Raw genomic sequence first — 20,939 nt, 5'->3', positions numbered from 1 at the left:
TCCACATGCAGGTTGATTTTGTTCACCCAAACCAGACGCAATCAGGACACGCATGTTGAAATATTCATTTAGAGACAGGTCAAAAAGCATTAAACATCTATGGCAATTTAGCTAGCTAGTGTGCTGTTGCTAGCTAATTTATCCTGGGATATAAAAACATTGAGTTGTTATTTTACCTGAAATGCACAAGGTCCTCTACTCCGACAATTATTCCACACATAAAACAGTCAATCGAATCGTTTCTAGTCATAACCAATGAGGAGATGGCACGTAGGTACCTGCTTCTATAAACCAACGAGGAGATGGGAGAGGCAGGACTTGCAGCGTGATCTGTGTCAGAAATAGAAAGGACTTCTATTTTAGCCCATGGCAATGCAGAAGCTCGCGATCAGTGTGGGTGCAATAATTGAATAACATGGATTTCAAAATGTATTTTGCAACGCACGCGACGCGAGAACTGTGGTCAGCCTATAAGGCTTCTTTTTCTTCTTTGGACTTTATATGGCGATTGGCATCTAAACTTTCATAGTATTACCATGACGACGACCGACCTCAGTTCCTCTTTCAATCACCAACGTGGGTATAACCAATGAGGAGATGGCATGTGGGTATCTGCTTCTATAAACCAGTGAGGAGATGGGAGGAGCAGGACTTGCAGCATGTTCTGCGCCAAAAATAGAAGCAACTTCCATTTTAGTGCCTGGCAACGCAGACGCTCATTGGCGCGCAATGATTGAATAACATGCATGTGTACATTTATTTTGCAAGCTTGCGTTACGGACGCGAGTGGTGTGGTCAACATGTAGTAAGTATTTAACGGTAAGATCTACACATGTTGTACTTGGCACATGTTGCAAATAAAGTTTGATTTGGTTGACAGAATGCCAAGAGTTTGCAAAGCTGTCATCAAGGCAAAGGGTGGCTACTGAAGAATCTAAAATATATTCTGATTTGTTTAACTATTTTTTTGGTTACTACATGATTTCATGTGTGTTGTTTCTTAGACTTGATGTTTTCACTATCATTCTACAATGTAGAAAATACTACAAATAAAGCAAAACCCTTGAATTAGGTGTGTCCAAACTTTTGACTGGTACTGTACATCTAATTTTTGCCCTCTCAAGGGACGCCATTTTTTCCTGTCAAGCCTTGTTCTATATCTTGATGCAGATGCTGATATTGTAACGACCCTGGGGCTTATAAACCCAGGGTCGTTACAATATCAAACCATAGCCAGTTAGCCACATGCCTAAATACTCATGCGCCCTCTGATATCCAGCATTTACGCAACGTATGCCGCGTTCAGAACTGGAAACTCGTGTACGACTTCGGTGCGTTCAAGACCACTTGGAACTTGGAAAAAAACAGGGAACCTGCTTTTGTGCACCACCACCAGAGGGCGGCACGTGTACAGAAGCACACCCAGTCCAAAAGCATCAAAGCGTCCGAGGAGCAGGGGTATAGAGAGCAGCCTTGTGGCTAATGCCGCGTTCACGTGCTAGTCGGAGCTAGGAAACGCAGAAATGTCCAACTTGCTAACTGATTGACTGCAGCATGTGTGCAGCATGTGTACAGCTCAGCTACAATCAGTTAGCAAGTAGAACATTTCTGAGTTTCCGAGTTCCGACTAGCACTTGAAATTTTACACTGCGGTAGCGTCAGTTTGAAAGCCCCTTTTACCACTCATTCTCAGGGACACCATCCACAGTCAATGCAGAGACGTGTAAGTTTGCCAGAGGCTGAAAAAATAAAACCATTGATACAATAGGTTTATACTCATCTTAAAATGCATGACAAACTGCAAAATCGTTAACCAATGCCCGAATATGTCAAAGAGGACAATGTAGTGTAATTGCAGACCCACAATTCGGGGTGTTTCTTGATGTGGGCGTTCCTTGATATCATAGATGATTTGTTAAAGTTGTAGGTTGGGATAACGAGGACAATTCACGTGGCAGGTTATGAGGATAAAGATTAAGGTTAGGAAAAGGGTTAGTCTTAGTTATAATGTTACATTTGTCAACAATTGTTGTGCCCGAAGCGAAATGAACGACCACGGATCAATGGCGAGCAACAATGGGAGTAACTTGATGTCAAAAAACGCCCTTAACTGTGATCTGCAATTACACCCTTCTCAAAGAGGAGGGTAGTTGTCATTGGACGAGTTTTAGGTCTTTGAAAAAAATGAACGTTCTAAAAAAAGAATGAAAGGAAATGGGAGGTGGGGACACAGACAAATGTTGAAATATATATTTTGCGAGGCCTCTGAAGCTTCACTGTTGGAAAAAGCTAAACTAGTTTAGCATGCCAAAGGAGTTGGATTGCTAGGAAACAAGCTAAGCGCACTTTGAAAGAGGTAAGCTCGGCCGAGATTTGAAATACTCGGTCCCACCACAGATAGCTAGCTAGGCAGTTCAAGTTAGCAAGCTAATTTATGAGTAGCTAACGTTTCGTACAAATGGATTAGTTAACGAATTGTTTCGATAACAACTATCAGCCGTTAACTAACCGTTTGTCTCCAATAGGTTGCAGTTAGTTAGCTGGCTAAAGCGCACCCACATTGCTAGTTAGCTCACGTTAGCCCGGTTAACTAGCTAACATTAGCTATAAGCTATTTATTTTCTAGGTAAGTCAGCAACATAGGCACAGAGAACAATGAGCGTTTAGTTATACAAATCTTTGCATAACCTTAGTTAGCCATGCTGTCAGGATTTTGGCAAGCACCAGAAATACTTGAATGAGTATGCTACAGTTGTCAGCAAGCTAGTTATGGTGTCAGAAATAAATTCCACGCTAGCTAACATTAACCAACCAGGCTAACCGTTAGCTACGATGCAATATAGAAGACACAGCACAATGATACTGCTGGTACAGTAGCAAGTTCGCTGTTAGTTCATTATGTAACGTTAGTTATAGCGAACTATAACCCCCTGTTTCTTTTGTTTTGCCTCTGTCCATCCGTTGATTTACGTCCCGTAAATTGTTCCTGACACAATGTGTTGGCAATTTGACTGGCAAGGATAAGTAGTAAGTTACTAGCTAGGATACCACTAATGTTTAAGGGTAATCAGCAAATATCCATATACACTTGTTATTACACAACTCAATCTTACTTCGGAAACGCCTTTACTTTGTCATGCCAATATACCCCAAAATGGTATTCAATGCTAGTTGTGTATGCCTAGGCCTGTAGCCCAACAACAAGGAATATCATTCTCTCTCCCAAAGATTGCATTCTCTATCAATATCATTGCTGAGTGTTTTTTCACTCTACCTTGATGTATATTCTGTAGGTGCTAGATATAAAGTTAACCTCCAATCAGAACTGTAATAACTAACATTCTGTAATTGCTACTGGGCACTCTTTCTTCCAAGTGTGTAATTACAGCAACAGCCAAGTTGCATTTGTCCTGTTTAGCAGCTGTTTTTGTCCCCCTCTTAAATTGGACCACATCCAGGCTGGCATGGGAACCAAACATCAGTGTCTGTGAAAACGTTTGGCAGTGTACACACTGCACAGTAAAGATCAATCATAATAGGGTCGCCTGTCTGTCTTCTGGTGTGTTTGTACTGGGAAATAGTTGTGTTTCATGTCTAACATTCTTAGAACTTTATCTGCTCTGTTGAGTGCGACAGACAGACAATGGGGAGTTTGTTCTTGTTTTCTGGAGGCAAGCATTGAAATGAGAACAGACACACAGAGGAATCTGGTCACTTTACAATGAGCCTGGAGGTGGAGAGGGCTGAACTATTTCAGACGTGGCCTGTGGACCCCGAGGCCTTTACAATGCACTTCTCATCTGGAGAAAAGTTTGTCTGTGTCACTCCCACATGGGTGTTGTACATGCTCTGAATAATCAGTAACCACTTAATTCAAGGACTGGTGCTCTTTCATTGTTGAATAACAGGCCACATCTTACATAACTTATAATGCCGATCCATTATAATGGGATATAATTTATTCTTTTGATTAAAAAAACATCACTAGATTGTCATGGTCAGGACAGGAGGCTGTTAGGACTAGTGGCAGTCTGGTTTGTTGTGGTGACTTTAAGGTGAGTGTAAGGTACAGTGAGGTCCCTGTCTGTCCCATCCCATACGTGTCTTTCGCTGTGTGGTTGACTTATCCTCCCGGCTCCACCCTGCAAGGATAAGCATCTGATGGCAGTACAGGTGTGATTGCACTGTACACAGACACACACACTAGTTCTATGTGCATAGAAACAGCAGGGAATCCCTCTAGATTGCAGAGGGGCATCTATCTGCAATTATTCAGAGCATAATTCCAGGGAATGTGTGATTTTGGTTTAATCTGGTAAGACATTAATGGCATTGAGTGTAGGGATGAAAGGCCAGGCTCACTAAGAATGGCCCTGATAAAGCATCCCTGGCTCCCCTTTGCAAAGAGTTAACTTTGCAGCTTGTCCTCATTTATTTGTGCTGTTATCAAACTAGTTTCTATCATACACCAAACATGTGACCATCATGACACGTTTGAAGAAACACTTTCCTCTGAAATGTCTCTGAGGTTGTGCAGGTATTCATGGTCTGAAAACAGAAGTACTGTGTTCTCTTTTCATACCAGCATTATGTCATGTCTGTATGAATATGACTTGATTGTTACTTGATTGTTGCATCAGGTACATGGACTGAACAATGTTAATACCTTGGTACAATTGAGCAAGGTCTCTCAAATTTCAAGGTGGCATGATGTTTTTGAAGACCACTAAGAGCTGGCCTCCGGTTGAATGGTTCTCCAACAACAAGGAATATCATTCTCTTCCCCCAAAGATTGCATTCTCTATCAATATCATTGCTGGGTGTTTTTTCACTCTACCTTGATGTATATTCTGTAGGTGCTAGATATAAAGAGCTGGCCTCTGGTTGAATGGTTCTCCTGTCAGGCCATGGGCTTGTCTCCTCTCAGGATGAGCCAGAGGAGGGCCATGGATCACTTATCACTGGAGTGTGGTGGTTAGATTTACAGAAGCCAAATAATAACTGCAGTAAAGAGCATTTCTCTTCTTATTGAGCCCGGTGTCGCACTGTTTCTCCTGTCCCATCAGACTGACACTGTTGTCCTTCCCCTCTCTTACTGCTTTGTCCCTGTACTGACCAACTGACTGACACTTTTTGCACCTCTGCCATCTGGTAAACAAATATGCTTTCCATTATTTACATACAGGGAGCTCATGGCTGCACATATCTTGCCTTGCTTCTAGACTCTCTGTAACACCTGTATCTGACTGACCTATGACGTCTCAACAGTTCACCTACTGCCTTATCAAGAGAACTTAAAGAACTACATCCGTCTATTCTTATTACCAGCTGAATTACAGCCTGTATTTGCTTGCCTGGTGACTGATGCTGGATCTCCTGCCAAATGATCTACTAAACCTAACTGAAAAGGTTGGAGGCATGACTGTGTTTGCTTGGAGCTAAATAATTAATCTGAACTGCTGCAGTGGGTATCCACCGGCAATAATGAAGAGCATGTTAAACTGAAAGGTCATGCAAGTTACTGTTTAAATAGCTGTTCTTCATCCGACAAGCCATAGTCATGATGATCCTCAAATCAGAGATCCTTTCTCTTTGGATTCTAAGGCTGTTCTGTAATACACAGAAATGTGGGGTAAGTTCAGCTAGAAATAGCCTATAATTGGACCTTGCTGAGGCAGATTATTTTTGGGTCGGGAGAACTGGTTTGGAGCAGGATAATTAATGTTTGGGACTGACTTCACCAAAGAAACCACCCTTTCCTTGGCCCAAGGAAAGCCAACTCTCTACCTCTCACACCTCACACCTCATATAGTGTGCTTGTGTGTTTGGATTGGAACTTTCAGGGATGTGTACTAGGCTTAACATGCCTCTATTTTTAGAAAGCACACTAGTTATGAGGAAGAGCTTTTAACAGGCAAATAAGGGGTCCTGTTTGGGTGGTAGAATGAACGCCTTCTGTCAGAAGCTAGTGACGTTTCCGATTCATAGGAAGGTAGTGATTATGCCAGGGCAAAGCCTGTCATTTTAGTGCTGGTGAACCAGATGTACTTAGTTCTTCTTCGTCCCTTTTGCATTACCATTACAGAAATGGGCGTGGTTCCATGTGTAAAGCACAACACATGCCTGTGTTTCGTACCTGGATGATTGGGGTGTAATAATAGTGAGACCTCACCCCAGTCATGACTGCACCAGTGGTGAGATCAAGATAATACAGTATATTCTCACTTGTAGATGAGATCAGCATCCTGTCTGACCTAGAAAACCCTGGGGGATTTCAGTTTCACTTAACCATTCATCAGGTTGGTGCTGCATACTGTGGTGCCCTTTGTTGTCCAGGCTTCTTACTCTCACCCCACGACAAAGTCTATTTCAGCACGTCTGTCACAACCGGTCATAGTTACGTAAATGTCAATGTTATTATTTCCAAGCTGCAAAATGCATGAGTGCAACTCCGTACTTCTGCTGCTTGTCATGGGTCTATATCTAGATGGCAGAGGTTCCGTTAGCTGCCTTTAGGGCCCCAAACAAATGCATAACTGATTAAATTGGCGCTGATCAATTGTCCGGGAAAAGGAAAAAAGAATCCCTTCATTGATTGAAATAGCCTACCAGTCGATGTATGTCGTGAGCTGCTAATATAGCTCAAATAGCTGTTTTAATGAAGCTGGACTGACACGTGATTTGATAAGCACAATCATTGCGCAACAATACTTTTTAAAGAAAGATACTTTTATTTATCAACTGGTAATTGAAGCGGGCTTCCAGTTCGCCATAGGAAACTAGGCAGGCTTCAGCGCGTCACACACCACTTTGCAATGAGCTGGAGGCAGCATGGATTTGAAAACATTTACGTACTTGTTTGAAGCTTGAACGCTTTACTACATACTGGGGCATGTCTTACCTTGCTTCAAAGTAGCCTAGCAAAAATCAAACCAAGCGGGCAGGCAATTATTTTATAAAGACGTCCATGTGAAACCAGTAGCCTTTGTCTCTCATATGCTCTATTTATTTTCAAATCAACTTTCATTTTCCAGTAGCCAAAGGCACAATCCTAGTCATATTAGCAACCTATGCTAGTTGTTGCATATTTTAAATCAACTCTTTCAAAATTTCTAATGGGATATTTCTGTCACATGAAACCGCTCAATGGCGTTTTACGCTAGTTTCATTACACCGAACCCAAACCGGCTGCGCGCGTGCGCCATCGTGCATACATTTATTTTGCCCCCACACACCAAACGCGGCCCAGACACGCAGGTTAAAATATCAAAACAAACTCTGAACCAAATTACATTAATTTGGGGACAGGTCGAAAATCATGTATGGCAATTTAGCTAGTTAACTTGCACTTGCTAGCTAACGTTAAATTGACATATTTAGCTAGCTTGCTGTTGCTAGCTAATTTGTCCTGGGATATAAACATAGAGTTGTTATTTTACCTGAAATGCACAAGAACCTCTACTCCGACAGACAACGGCCAACCGAATCGTTTCTAGTCATCTCTCCTCCTTCCAGGCTTTTTCATCGTTCAATTTATATGGTGAGCAATCTAAACATTCATTGTATTACCACAACTACCGGCAAAACAGTTCGTCTTTCAGTCACGTGGGTACCTTATTCTATAAACCAATGAGTAGATGGGAGAGGCAGGACTTTCAGCGCGATTTGCGTCAGAAATAGGAAAGAGTTCTATTTTAGCCCTTGGTGTCGCATACGCTCGTTGGCGCATGCGAGCAGTGGGTGCAATAATTGAATAACATGGATTTCTAAATTTAATTTGCGATGCTCGCGCACGCGACGTGTCCGGTTTGGTCAGCATGTTAATGGAACAAACATTCACGGGTATCCTGCTGGCTTGTGCGTGTTGCTGCGCTTATTATGCGAATACATAGTTTAAGTGTTGCATGAGCCTAATTTGCTTTTTACTTTATTTTTATGCAGTCTAGTTGGTTGTATGAAATTGGGAGTTATCGTCCCACAGCTGTCCTAGAGTCTGGAATAGGCTAGTTCTTTCTCGCGCAGAACGACAGGCTGACCAATGGAGAAGGCAAACATTTCTACTATGGGTCATAGTAGATTGACATGCAGTGCATTCGTAAAGTATTCAGACCCCTTGACTTTGTACACATTTCGTTATGTTACGTTACAGCCTTATTCTAAAATGGATGAAATAGATTATTTTCTTTATCAATCTTCACACTACCCCAACTTGAGATGCATTTTAAGGCAATGGATGAGAAAGTTAACTGATCATTTCCAAACGTTTAGGTCAGTTGTATGCTGCTGCTTTGCGGTCTATTAACGCAAAGGTTGCATTTAAATGGGCTACTTTTTACTGATGCATTTGGCAATATTCAATTCATAGGCACAAAACATATAAACCAAAGCATTCACTGTGAAAGTTGATAGGCTACATGCAGTCCATTCATTCCTATATAAACTCAGCAGAAAAAGTCAGCTGTGTTTATTTTCAGCAAACTTAACATGTGTAAATATTTGTATGAACACAAGATTCAACAACTGAGACATAAACTGAACAAGTTCCACAGACATGTGACTAACAGAAATGGAATAATGTGTCCCTGAACAAAGAGGGGTCAAAATCAAAAGTAACAGTCGGTATCTGGTGTGGCCACCAGCTGCATTAAGGACTGCAGTGCTCCTCATAGACTGCACCAGGTTTAGCCAGTTCTTGCTGTGAGATGTTACCCCACTCTTCCACCAAGGCACCTGCAAGTTACCGGACATTTCTGGGGTGAATGGCCCTAGTCTCTCACCCTCCGATCCAACAGGTCTCAGACGTGCACAATGGGATTGAGATCCAGACTCTTCACTGCCTATGACAGAACACTGACATTCCTGTCATGCAGGAAATCATGTACAGAACGAGCAGTATGGCTGGTGGCATTGTCATGCTGGAGGGTCATGTCAGGATGAGCCTGCAGGAAGACTACCACATGAGGGAGGAGGATGTCTTCCCTGTAACGCACAGCGTTGAGATTGCCTGCCATGACAACAAGCTCAGTCCGATGATGCTGTGACGCACTGCCCTAGACCATGACAGACCTTCCACCTCCAAATCGATCCCGCTCCAGAGTACAGGCCTCAGTGTAACGCTCATTCCTTTGACGATAAACACGACTCCGACCATCACCCCTGGTGAGACAAAACCGCAACTCGTCAGTGAACACTTTTGTTTTTACCAGTCCTGTCTGGTCCAGGAACGGTGGGTTTGTGCCCACAGGCAACGTTGTTGCCGGTGATGTCTGGTGAGGACCTGCCTTACAACAGGCCTACAAGCCCTCAGTCCAACCTCTCTGTCTTTTGTGGACAGTCTGAACACTGATGGAGGGATTGTGCGTTCCTGGTGTAACTCGGGCAGTTGCCGGTGTTGTTGCACGTGGTCTGCCAATGCAAGGACGATCAGCTGTCCGTCCTGTCTGCCTGTAGCGCTGTCTTAGGCGTCTCACAGTACGGACATAGCAATTTATTGCCCTGGCCACATCTGCAGTCTTCATGCCGCCTCGTAGCATGTCTAAGGAACGTTCACGCAGACGAGCAGGGACTCTGGGCATCTTTCTTTTGGTGTTTTTCAGTCAGTAGAAATGCCTCTGGTGTCCTAACTATGATATTAATTGCCTACCGTCTGTAAGCTGTTAGTGTCTTAACGACCATTCCACAGATGCATGTTCATTAATTGTTTATGGTTCATTAAACAAGCATGGTAAACAGTGTTTAAACCCTTTACAATGATGATCTGTGAAGTTATTTGGATTTTTATGAATCATCTTTGAAAGACCGGGTCCTGAGAAATAAACGTTTATTTTTTTTACTGAGATTAGTTTATGCTTGAGTCGATACATTTTACTTGCGCACACCTGTCAATTTTTTTTATTTTCTGGATAGAAATGTTACACTCCTGTCATGTAAAAATTACTGGCATGGCAGACTCGGACGGGACAAAAATTATGCTTTGTGCTCATGCACATAATTACATTACCCGACTTTTGTTTGTGAATGCAATTTCTGAAATGGAACGGTTTATTTATTGTTTAAGCTATTTATTATTTTTTAATGTTACCCCCTTTTCTCCTCAATTTCATGGTGTCCAATTGTTAGCATCTAGTCTCATCACTACAAATCCCGTACGGGCTCAGGAGAGACGAAGGTCGAAAGCCATGCGTCCTCCGAAACACAACCCAACCAAGCCGCACTGCGTCTTAACACAGCGCGCATCCAACCAATGTGTCGGAGGAAACACCGTGCACCTGGCGACCTGGTTAGCGTGCACTGCTCCCGGCCCGCCACAGGAGTCATTAATGCGCAATGAGACAAGGATATCCCTACCGGCCTAACCCGGACGACGCTTGGCCAATTGTGCATCGCCTCATGGACCTCCCGGTCGCGGCCGGCTGCGACAGAGCCTGGGCTCAAACCCAGAGTCTCTGGTGGCACAGCTCGCACTGCATAAGCTATTTATTCAAGACTCCCTTTACTTTATTTTAAAACTAAAATGCTTGATTTGCATTTAAAATCATGAATGATGCATATGCTGCGTGATGACATGAACAAATGATTTGATTGATACAGTGACTTATAGAAGTTGAATATAGGCCTAAGTAAGTTACTGTATTAAGACTAGTGAAGCACCAATATGACATTTTTGGCTGGTACTGATATCAGATTTTTTTTTCCCTTGCCAAAAAAACAATACTGATAACCAATTATTACATATTTTTTTTAGCGTCCTTTTAAGTGTTCTAGTACAGTTTAAATAGTTAGTTGCACACACACATGGATGCAGCGGTCTAAGGCTCTGCATCTCAGTGCAAGAGGCATCACTACAGTCCCTGGTTCGAATACAGGCTGTATCACATCCAGCCGTGATTGGGAGTCCCATCGGGTGGCGCACAATTGGCCCAGCGTCAGTCCGGGGTAGGCCGTCATTGTAAATAAGAATTTGTTCTTAACTGATTTGCCAAGGTAAATAAAGATTACACACCACACTGTCCAAAAAGTTATTTTGTTTTATTTACGTATGTCCCCATTACCAGTAAAACATAATCAAAACCTATTTCTTTCACTTATTTGCTGTGCTGTTTTGTTGTTCTGTCGTTTCATTCTCAACCAGGATTTCTATGGAACGCTGTTTTGGTCTTTGCGGGTCAAATAAGCTTGTTGACCAATCAGGACCTGAAAATGACTGCACGTCACATAATTTAATGTGTTCGTACTTGTTTTTTCTCGTAGTGTAATCAATGTTTAATAACTATCACTCGTATTTCATGTCACAACGATTCATCGATATGTATGCTATGATGCTGGTCAAGTTGTCTCGCGCAACAGTGCTGGTCATAATTTTTACATATTTTTTTAAAGCTAGCTAGCTCATGGATGCAAACAATGTTCTTCCCAAAAGCATAGCAAAATGACATCTGTTTCAGTAGCTATAGCTAGCTAGCTAGCTAGCTAATTATATAGCTAGGTGTCATCTAAAATTACCCTAACGTAGAAGACAGTTCTTATTTGATTAATGTTGGTTGGACCCATCTATGTGAAGCTCACCACAATAAGGATTAGCCACAATAGTGGACTTTGCAGTTAGCCTTCAAAATATAAGTATGGCTTAATTCTACAATTTGTATGAATTTGCATCAAATTCAAAGAGGTACTTTTATTTTGAAGGCAAACTCCAAATTCCGCTATTGTACCTAATCCTTATTGTGGCTAGCTTCACAACCCGTTCCGGTCGAGCCTCACTAGCCAGATGAAGCTAGCTGGCTGCTTGTAACGTTAGCTTTGGGCAACAGGGTTAAGTAGCTGGCTAGCTATTTATTTTCATGAACTGAAGTTCAATTTCAATAGGTGAACAAGTGGCAACCTAGCTAATACTTACTCAAGGATTCCTAAAATATTGATAAGAATAATGAAAATGACTGCAGTTTCTACTGGTCATTGTTTTCAGACTGGTTGTAATTGGTGCTAGCTTGGTACCCAAGAAGTTGTGGTCAAACAAATGATGCTTTATTACTAACGGGTTATTGGAAACCCGTCGTTCGTGGCCTGTGTTTGCTTGTTTGCAGACCGTTTTTTGTACAGCTTTGACAGTGTTACTGTATCTTTTTTGACACGCAAAGACTCAAATGGCGTTCCATAGTATCTATGTCGTGAAGCTAATAGCAGTGACGCTATTACTGTAACTCCGATAGGGCAACATCTGAAAAATGGCACACTTGGTAGTGTATACCAGTGCTCGACCAGTCGGCGAAAGCCAACATCACCCACGACAGAGAACGGTTGATTGTCAAGGGCAATGAATTCCATTATCTTGGCTATAATGGGTTACACCCTTGAGTTTTCTCGCTGAAATTTTCTTACTCTTTCCACACTGCAGACGTTGTGGACTAGGTTAGGAATGCTGTTTGTGCAAAAGTTTATATGGTGTCATTACATCATGTACCTACGTTATATAGGTATGCACGTCAGCTTTGACATCGGTTCTGCACATCAGCGTTAAACTAGACATCGGCCGATACCGACTATGGCATTTCTAGTTAATATCAGCCGATTTCCGATATGTTCACTTTTTAAAAATGTGTATATATATTTTTTATATTGTGCATTCCCAATTAAGACTATGTAGGATGTGCTCTTAGGCCTACAGATTGATGGTGGTTATAAAGGGTGCTGTACTAAGCCTACTAATGATGACATATCATGAGAAAGAAAAAGGAGCATCATTATAAATATTATTTTTCTGACCATTTGGAACAAAGCCTTTTATTACAGCAAAGAAAATAAAACAGTCGAATTTGTGAAACTGTTTACTTGATATGTTACGTGAGGTTTGTTGCTGACAGAATCAGTAGGCTATTAAACAACCGGCAACAGAAGCGGGATCTCTCTTACTTCTGTAGATTACTTCTGATTTTTATAAAGCCAGGCACATCTAACAGTTAGGCTATTGATTATAAACCCGATTTTTTTATTTATTTTTATTTTTTATTTTTTTATTATTATTATTTTTTTTAAAGTTTGGGTTTCCTCTCCTCACTTTTCTTAGACAAGGCAAGGGCTGCCTTCTCATATCCCAGCTCTGCTGCTGCTTCCGGGGCATTGTTCTAAAAACCGATAGGCCGGGTAACTTTGCTATTGTGCACATAACATCATGGTCTAGGGAAAGGCACCAATTCAACAGCACACTGATCCAATGAGGGAGAAAGCGCATTTGTTATAAAATAATATTTTGTATTAGTGTCGCACCATTGTTCTTATGTAATATAACCATATTCAATTTCAGTAGCACCTGTCTCAGAAGCACTGGTCTGATGGACTTTGCCATCCCCACGGCCTCCACAATGGTTCAGTCCACTAGGCGACGAGTCACACCGGTATCTTGTACACCATGAGAGAGGTGTTTTTTATTTTTTTTGTGCTTTTTTGTAAAGTCAAACTTAAATGAGAGGTTCAGCTTTAATTTTATATATACTTTTCTTACAAAAAGTGGGGCAGTATATGTTAGAAATATCTAAACTTAGATATTGGAGGGCATAATAGGTGCATTTACCCTAATCCGTTACTCCCCAACCCAGTGAGGTAAAAAAAAAAGGGCATTTATGGCCTTATTCTTGGCTCCACTTGTTCTGTCTGTGGTCTGGTAACACACCTTTCCGGTGTTGCGGTCTGAGCTGTAACAGGAAGTTAATCTATTATTCACAGGTCTGTCAGTGTGTGTGCGAAGCATTTTTGTCTGCGTTTTTTAGTAAGATGCCTCATTCCACTGTGTGTGTGTGTGTGTGTGTGTGTGTGTGTGTGTGTGTGAATGAGTTTGTTTTGCTACCTTTTTAAATACTGATGTGCTGTGAATTTAGAGGTGTTCTGACAGTTTCCATTGAATGTCTGATCAATGCAAAAAGGATGCACCTGAGCTCAATTTGGAGTGTCATAGCAAAGGGTCTGAATACTTATTTAAATAGGGTATTTCTGTTTTGTATTAATACATTTGAAACAATTTCTAAACCTGTTTTCGCTTTGTCGTTATGGGGTATAGATTAAGTTTTCCTCAATGTGGAAAAAGTCTAGGGGTCTGAATACTTTCCAAATGCACCGTATAGAAGGTTGTTACAGGATGTATCTCTGTGGGTGATTGACTGGTGTGGTAACTAATTGAATGATTTGTTTCAGAGTCTTGTGCACTGACATCATTGGGACCTCTCCTTCCTGACTGCCCCAATACAGCCACTGCTCTATGGCCTTAAGGTACGTAACATTACACAGTTTTAGCAGGAGCTGTTTGCACTGTGATTTTCTTACATGGCTGTTACATGAGCTCAGAGCTAAGCAGTGTGGGAACTGGGAAAGATTATTATGGCTGAAATAATAATTGTAGTTATTTGTTTAAATATTCCTTTAATTCTCTGGGCTTTAAACACTATATTAGGAAGTGGCATAGATGTTTTGGGCACTTTGACAAGTGCCCGGCTGCCAAACAATCTCACTGGCAGTGGTTTTGACTCTAGGCTGTGAACTAGGTGTTGTCTGTCAGCTGTGTGACATGAGAAATGTCACCTCAGTCTGACACTGATACACTCTACCACCATTAGACAGAACACACAAAGAAAGAGTTCTGTTCTTTGTATCATTTCCTTTGTGTCGTATGAGTCTCTTTCTTGATAGATCAGTGAAAGTTGTTGACGGGTTCCTTTCGGGCTAAGTGTGCACTGCCGTGCTTGTCTGATAGCATGGAAACACCAAGGTATGCAAGGGCACGTCTCTGCAGGACATAGAGGAGCACGTTGGTTCCTGCAACATATCAATAGAATAAGTTTGACCTTTTAGATTGCACTCTTTTATTGGTTTTTGAGCAAGCAGTAATGTAGCAGAGCTGGAAGGGAGCTGTTAGGTTATGTTCACTTTAATCTACCAGTTTTATAGTGCTGTGCAACACTCTGGCCTCTAGCTGGTAATTTGAAGCCCTCTTGTTAGTTCTGAGTGGTGATTGGCCAAGACCGAAACGTGTGTGATTGTGACCCAGGGGCTGGTTAAGTGACATTCTCACGTTCCCCAGCAATGACAACCATGTTGCCTGTGGGCAGACCTAACAACTATCTTAAAGAGAGGTAACATGGCAACTGCCTGGTTTCAATGACACCCCCCCCCCCCTGTGTTCAGATCTATGAAAGATCTGGATATTTGGAGGCAATGATGGATGAAGCGAAGCTCCATCCTTTCAGACCTGTGAAAAACTGAAGGGGGTATGTGAGAGCCAGGTGAAGGGGCAAGGTCAGAGGAATTGGAGAAGTGTTGCAGTAGCAGGAGGTGGTTCACTGCTGAGACAGGCATCAAAGGTGTGTCATGTCAGACTGTGTTTGCTGACTGCGCAAAGCTCCTTTTATCAAATCCTGTAGTTTTTGTCCAGACCACGGGAGGGCGTACAGCAACTGTCCTTACCCAACCTACTCCAGCTGTTGTTTGGGATCAGGTCAAGTGGACTAGCTGGCTGGGTTTCTGTCACGTGGAGGGAGCACAGCTCCGTTCTCACATAACAGGAGGGTCATCCTCAGGACTCCACTCAGTGAATGACCTTTTGTCTATCTGCGAGTGTAGCCAAGTGTTTTGGGCGCTGTACAATCTGAGACGGCCCGGCCCCGGCAGTTTTCCTGTTTTTCTCAGGCGTGAAAGCAGGCCTGAGGCCTGAGTAGCGTCGGGGCGGAATCCAGGGAGGCGTAGGAACCCTTGCGCATTGTTCCCTGAGTTTCCTCGCTCACATTCCCCAGGGCTGACTGGGATCTGGGCCTCCTGCACTGGGCTATTGTTTTAACTTTGCAGCAGCACTGACCTGGCCTCTCCACACTGCAGCCACCTCCACTGGCCATTGTACTGCCCTGGTCCAGTGATGACGATCTCATTGATCACTTGGCTTTCTCACTCACTCTAGGCCCAACTGGCTTCTTTCTCTCTTCCAATCCTCGACTCAGCTCAGTCGGTCTCTTTCGTGCAATCTTTCAACTATTCATCTGTTATTTTGATCTGTTTTCTGTCAGATTCATTTTGGTTTTTTACATACACTGTGTACACAATTAGGAGCACTGATATTTCCATGACATAGACTGACTAGGTGAATTCAGGTGAAATCTGTGATCCTTATCGTTGTCACTTGTTAAATCCACTTCCATCCATGTAGATGGGACAGGAGGAGACAGATTATAGGTATTTTTAAACCTTGAAACATGGATTGTGTATCTGTGCCATTGACGGTGACTAGGCAAGACAAAAGATTTAAGTGCCTCTGAACGGGTTATGGAAGTAGCTTTGTGTCAAGAACTGCAACGCTGTTGGGTTTTTCACGCTCAACAGTTTCCCGTGTGTATCAAGAATGGTCCATCCCCACCATAGGAAATCCAGCCAACTTGACACAGCTGTGGGAAGCATTGGAGTCAGCATCCCTGTGGAACGCTTTCGATGCCTTGTAGAGTCCATGCCTCGACGAATTGAGGCTGTTCTGAGGGCAAATGGGGTGCAACTAAACATTAAGAAGTTGTTCCTAATGTTTTGTCAACTCTGTGTATATCTGCATTGGAAAAACATCTAGATTAGAACCACAATGTACCAAAACAAAATTATCCCAATAATCCATGTCTCCCTCTGGCTCAGCTTTGGATGTAGGTTCATCTGCCAATGTTTTCTGTGAAGATTGGGAGTTCAATTCTTCTGTGAACTAATCACTTGGTTAGACTGAAAATCAGTACTACTGTACATAACCCCTTGTCACACCAATGCAACATAGATATTGTGAAAGTCTAGGTCTGAAGAACTTGCAGCATCATCTTGGTGATTTCATCATGTTTCTACTCCCTGAGCAAAGGACCCTCTTCTTAAGGGGAATAGACCGAGCCTTGAGAGTGAGCTCAGCGCAAAGGCTCCTTCATCAGCTCCTGCTCAATGCTTTTTGTGCTGGCAGTGCAGTCTACTGACTGGCCTCTGGAGGGCAGGGCTGCTGTAATGCTAGTTGCCTAAGACATCCCAGTACTCACCACTCCTGTCCTTTATTTGGCTTGTATCCATATCACACTGCAGCTTTATTCTTACACAGCAAAAGCCGTTATGTGGTTAGTACTGAATGTAACTGAAAAGTCAAATGTGAAGAACAAGACAAAGTGTTTTGGCTGACATTTCTGGATTCTTAAAAAAACAAACTTTCTGTCGTGGGTGTGGGGTGTGGGTGATTTGACAGAAAGCAGCTTTAGCACTCACACGGGGGGTGTACGCTGGGGTGGTACTGAAACCATTACACCACCTCAACTTGTTCTCACGCTGCACCAAAGGATGTGAGCACTTCCTCTTTACTTCCTACTGTGCCAGAACTCTAACCCAAGGCTCTGTCCTGCTGAACACTAGTACAGCTAACCTCAGTAAACCTGCATCAGTAGGCGCTGTACCTGTCTATTGCACAGCTTTCAAAACCGTAGAAATCAGATTGTCATACACAGAGCCATCTTTGTTCTATTTTAAGTTGTTTTACACAAGATGGGATGAGCGTCATCTGTCACAGCTGTTCTCAGATGTGGTTGGTAGCGGCGCTCAGAGGGAGGTGTTCGTACTATTGGCTAAACTAAACCGCTCACAATAGGTGTGGTGATGACGAATCAGCAGAAAATGTATTTTCTTGATAATGGCTCTCTAAATGGGCTACATCATCCATGTTGTGGCAATTCCTATTGAGTTAAACTGTTCTGTTTGAATATCTATGCGATGCATGTACACTGCGTGCAACGAGGAGCAGGAGGAGCACTGCCAGAGCCCTGCAAAATGACCTCCAGCAGGCCACAAATGTGCATGTGTCTGCTCAAACGGTCAGAAACAGACTCCATGGGGGTAGTATGAGATGAGATCCTCAGACCCCTTGTGAGACCATATGCTGGTGCGGTTGGCCCTGGGTTCCTCCTAATGCAAGACAATGCTAGACCTCATGTGGCTGGAGTGTGTCAGCAGTTCCTGCAAGAGGAAGGCATTGATGCTATGGACTGGCCTGCCCGTTCCCCAGACCTGAATCCAATTGAGCACATCTGGGACATCATGTCTCACTCCATCCACCAATGCCACGTTGCACCACAGACTGTCCAGGAGTTGGCGGATGCTTTAGTCCAGGTCTGGGAGGAGATTCCTCAGGAGCATGCCCAGGCGTTGTAGGGAGGTCATACAGGCACGTGGAGGCCACACACACTACTGAGCCTCATTTTGACGTGTTTTAAGGACATTACATCAAAGTTGGATCAGCCTGTAGTGTGGTTTTCCACTTTAATTTTGAGTGACTCCAAATCCTGACCTCCATGGGTTGATAAATTTGATTTCCATTGATAGTTGAATGTGCTGACAACAAAAATCACACAAACTATGTAAAGAAAAAATTATTTAATAAGAGTATTTCATTCATTCAGATCTAGGATATGTTATTTTAGTGTTCCCTTTATTTTTTTGAGCAGTGTATATTTAGTAACCTATAGAGCAACGGTACTCTAATACTATTTGAGAAGGTCCAGTCACACACTGGCAAAGGTAGGAATGGATATTGTCTAGGGAATTGGGAATTGCCAGGGAACTTCCGATACGATATTCTAACGGTTCCGATATGTATTGCGATTCTCACGATGCTGTATGTATTATGATTCGATATTGCAATTTGATGTTCCAAAACATATTGCTCACTACTGTATGTCTGCTGCAGAGAGACAAAGAGCATGAGCGAGAGGGTTTTAATCAGTCATGAAAATAAGTGCTGATGACATTTGACTCACTATTTTAAAGATGGAGATGGATGGAGAACAAGCTTAGGAGGTAGAATACTGGAGTCTTTGCAGGTACAACCAACTAGCGCTAGGATGGGATTGGAAAGTGTTAAGTGTAGGGTTGGGCACTATCCAGATTTGCATAGCCTCACACCATCCTTCTCTCTGACCCCCCCCCCCCCCAAAATAAAAATAAAAATATAATCCCAAAATGAATGCTAACAACATTAGCACAAGAAATAGCTAATTTGCATTTAGGCTCCTAGCTAAATATGCTAACGAGCACAAACAAAAATAAATTAATTGCAAAGACAGGCAATCCATCTTATAAAATTATACATATAGGTAGGACCAGGTCACTCTCCAAAATATATTTTATCTCAATGAGGAAAACCTTGTATAAATAATTTAAAAATATATTTTAAAGTTGATGAGCAAATGAACAATGTTTTGACACATGCTTGTCTGAAGACCGAATAGTACTGTGTCTCTGGAATTTGAGAGTCGCTAGGGCAACGGGAAAGCCTACTATGCTCAGAGTAGACAGGGGAGAAGCAGAAGGGCCCAGAATAGAGTAGAGAAAAACGCAAGGAAATCAAGCTGAAGTGGCAGCTGTACAGATAACTCATTCGAAGGGTTTTGACATCTCAAACATGGCAGAAAGCTAACACAATATAATGCCCCGTGACCTTACTAAATCAGCCACTTCGATAACTAGCAAGTTAAACTTGGGGTTCGCCCTAACTCAGAATTCTTTGTTTTTCACGCAGGAAAAAATATATAAAACTCAGAATTATCTAAACTGCTTCTCAGTGTTATTTCTGCTCAGCATCAAACAATGTTCTATTCAGTTGCGCTTCTCCACTCTGAGAATTCACAAAGGCATTCTATCAAAAGACAGCTCTGACTGTAGCTACTTTTCTCTGGTACTTCTCTCTTTGTAGCCAGTCTACTTTTCTCTGGTACTTCTCTCTTTGTAGCCAGTCTACTTTTCTCTGGTACTTCTCTCTTTGTAGCCAGCTTACTTTTCTCTGGTACTTCTCTCTTTGTAGCCAGCTTACTTTTCTCTGGTACTTCTCGCTTTGTAGCCAGCCTACTTTTCTCTGGTACTTCTCGCTTTGTAGCCAGCCTACTTTTCACTGGTACTTCTCGCTTTGTAGCCAGCCTACTTTTCACTGGTACTTCTCGCTTTGTAGCCAGCCTACTTTTCACTGGTACTTCTCGCTTTGTAGCCAGCCTACTTTTCACTGGTACTTCTCGCTTTGTAGCCAGCCTACTTTTCTCAGGTAAAATGCAAGATAGCTGGTTACATTCATTCTATGATAAACAGAAATGATGGCCAAATACTTTTACATTCATTGTGAGCTCATTTACTTGTGTGACTGCCAGCCAAATCATGTTGCACTTCTGTTGTCGTCTGACAATTAAGCTATTTTCTACCGAATGTGTTGCACTAATGTATTTTCTGTGAATGAAAACTATAGTTGCACGTCCCTAATCACTCTTGAAACAAAACAACACTGTTGACTTTCAATATAAAACTCAACCCCTGTCAATACACAGCTGGACTCACCTGCTTTTTCCCGTTGTGCTATTTACGAACTAACACGACTGGCTCAAATATTCTTGGGAACTACAGTAAGCTTCATAATGTGACGGGTGAAATGAAGAACGCTATCTTTCTCTTAACGTATTGCACAAGTTGCCTGCAGGTATTTACTTACAGGAGCTACAAAAATGACAATTTATTGATTAACTTAAAAACCGTTTTGACATGATTGAAAAACCACCCCGTGGCTATTTACAAATACCCCGGTATACCGCCCAAGTTTAGCCAAGTGTATGTATGTTTAGTACAATATGACAGTTCACTGGGCGATAAGGGTTATCAGTATACACAGACAGGCCGGAGGGTAGAGTCATCCTGTCATGGAGCGCATGTCCGTGGCTCATAAACAATGACACTGAAAAAATGATTGGTTGGAGAGATTATTTATTGTATCTCAAGATATAGCCAAGAATCCTGAAACAAAAGAGAATATGTTGGTTAGAGTTGCGCATTAGTTGACGAAAGGCGCCAAAGTCGAGTGTTTGTGCACGCCAGTTACTAAAACAATAACTTGTTAACTATGTTTCTACCGTATATAAAGCCGC

The 20,939-nt window shown here is 42.4% G+C and overlaps 1 protein-coding gene across 1 annotated transcript in view; it reads left to right on the top strand.

Annotated features, from left to right (window-relative positions):
• The first annotated feature begins 2,184 nt into the window (after positions 1-2,184).
• The window catches only part of LOC124037843 (protein furry homolog-like), a 91,351-nt gene continuing 72,596 nt past the window's right edge, over positions 2,185-20,939 (top strand). Inside the window, exons 1-2 of the mRNA XM_046352988.1 lie at positions 2,185-2,356; positions 14,185-14,259. The gene's annotated coding sequence lies outside the window, so the exon portion shown is untranslated. The remainder of the gene's footprint in view (positions 2,357-14,184; positions 14,260-20,939) is intronic.

Source organism: Oncorhynchus gorbuscha, linkage group LG06 (genome assembly GCF_021184085.1).
Source record: "Oncorhynchus gorbuscha isolate QuinsamMale2020 ecotype Even-year linkage group LG06, OgorEven_v1.0, whole genome shotgun sequence".
Lineage (NCBI taxonomy): Eukaryota > Metazoa > Chordata > Actinopteri > Salmoniformes > Salmonidae > Oncorhynchus > Oncorhynchus gorbuscha.
Note: the sequence above shows the minus strand (reverse complement) of the source record. Positions and strands in the feature narration are given on the sequence as shown.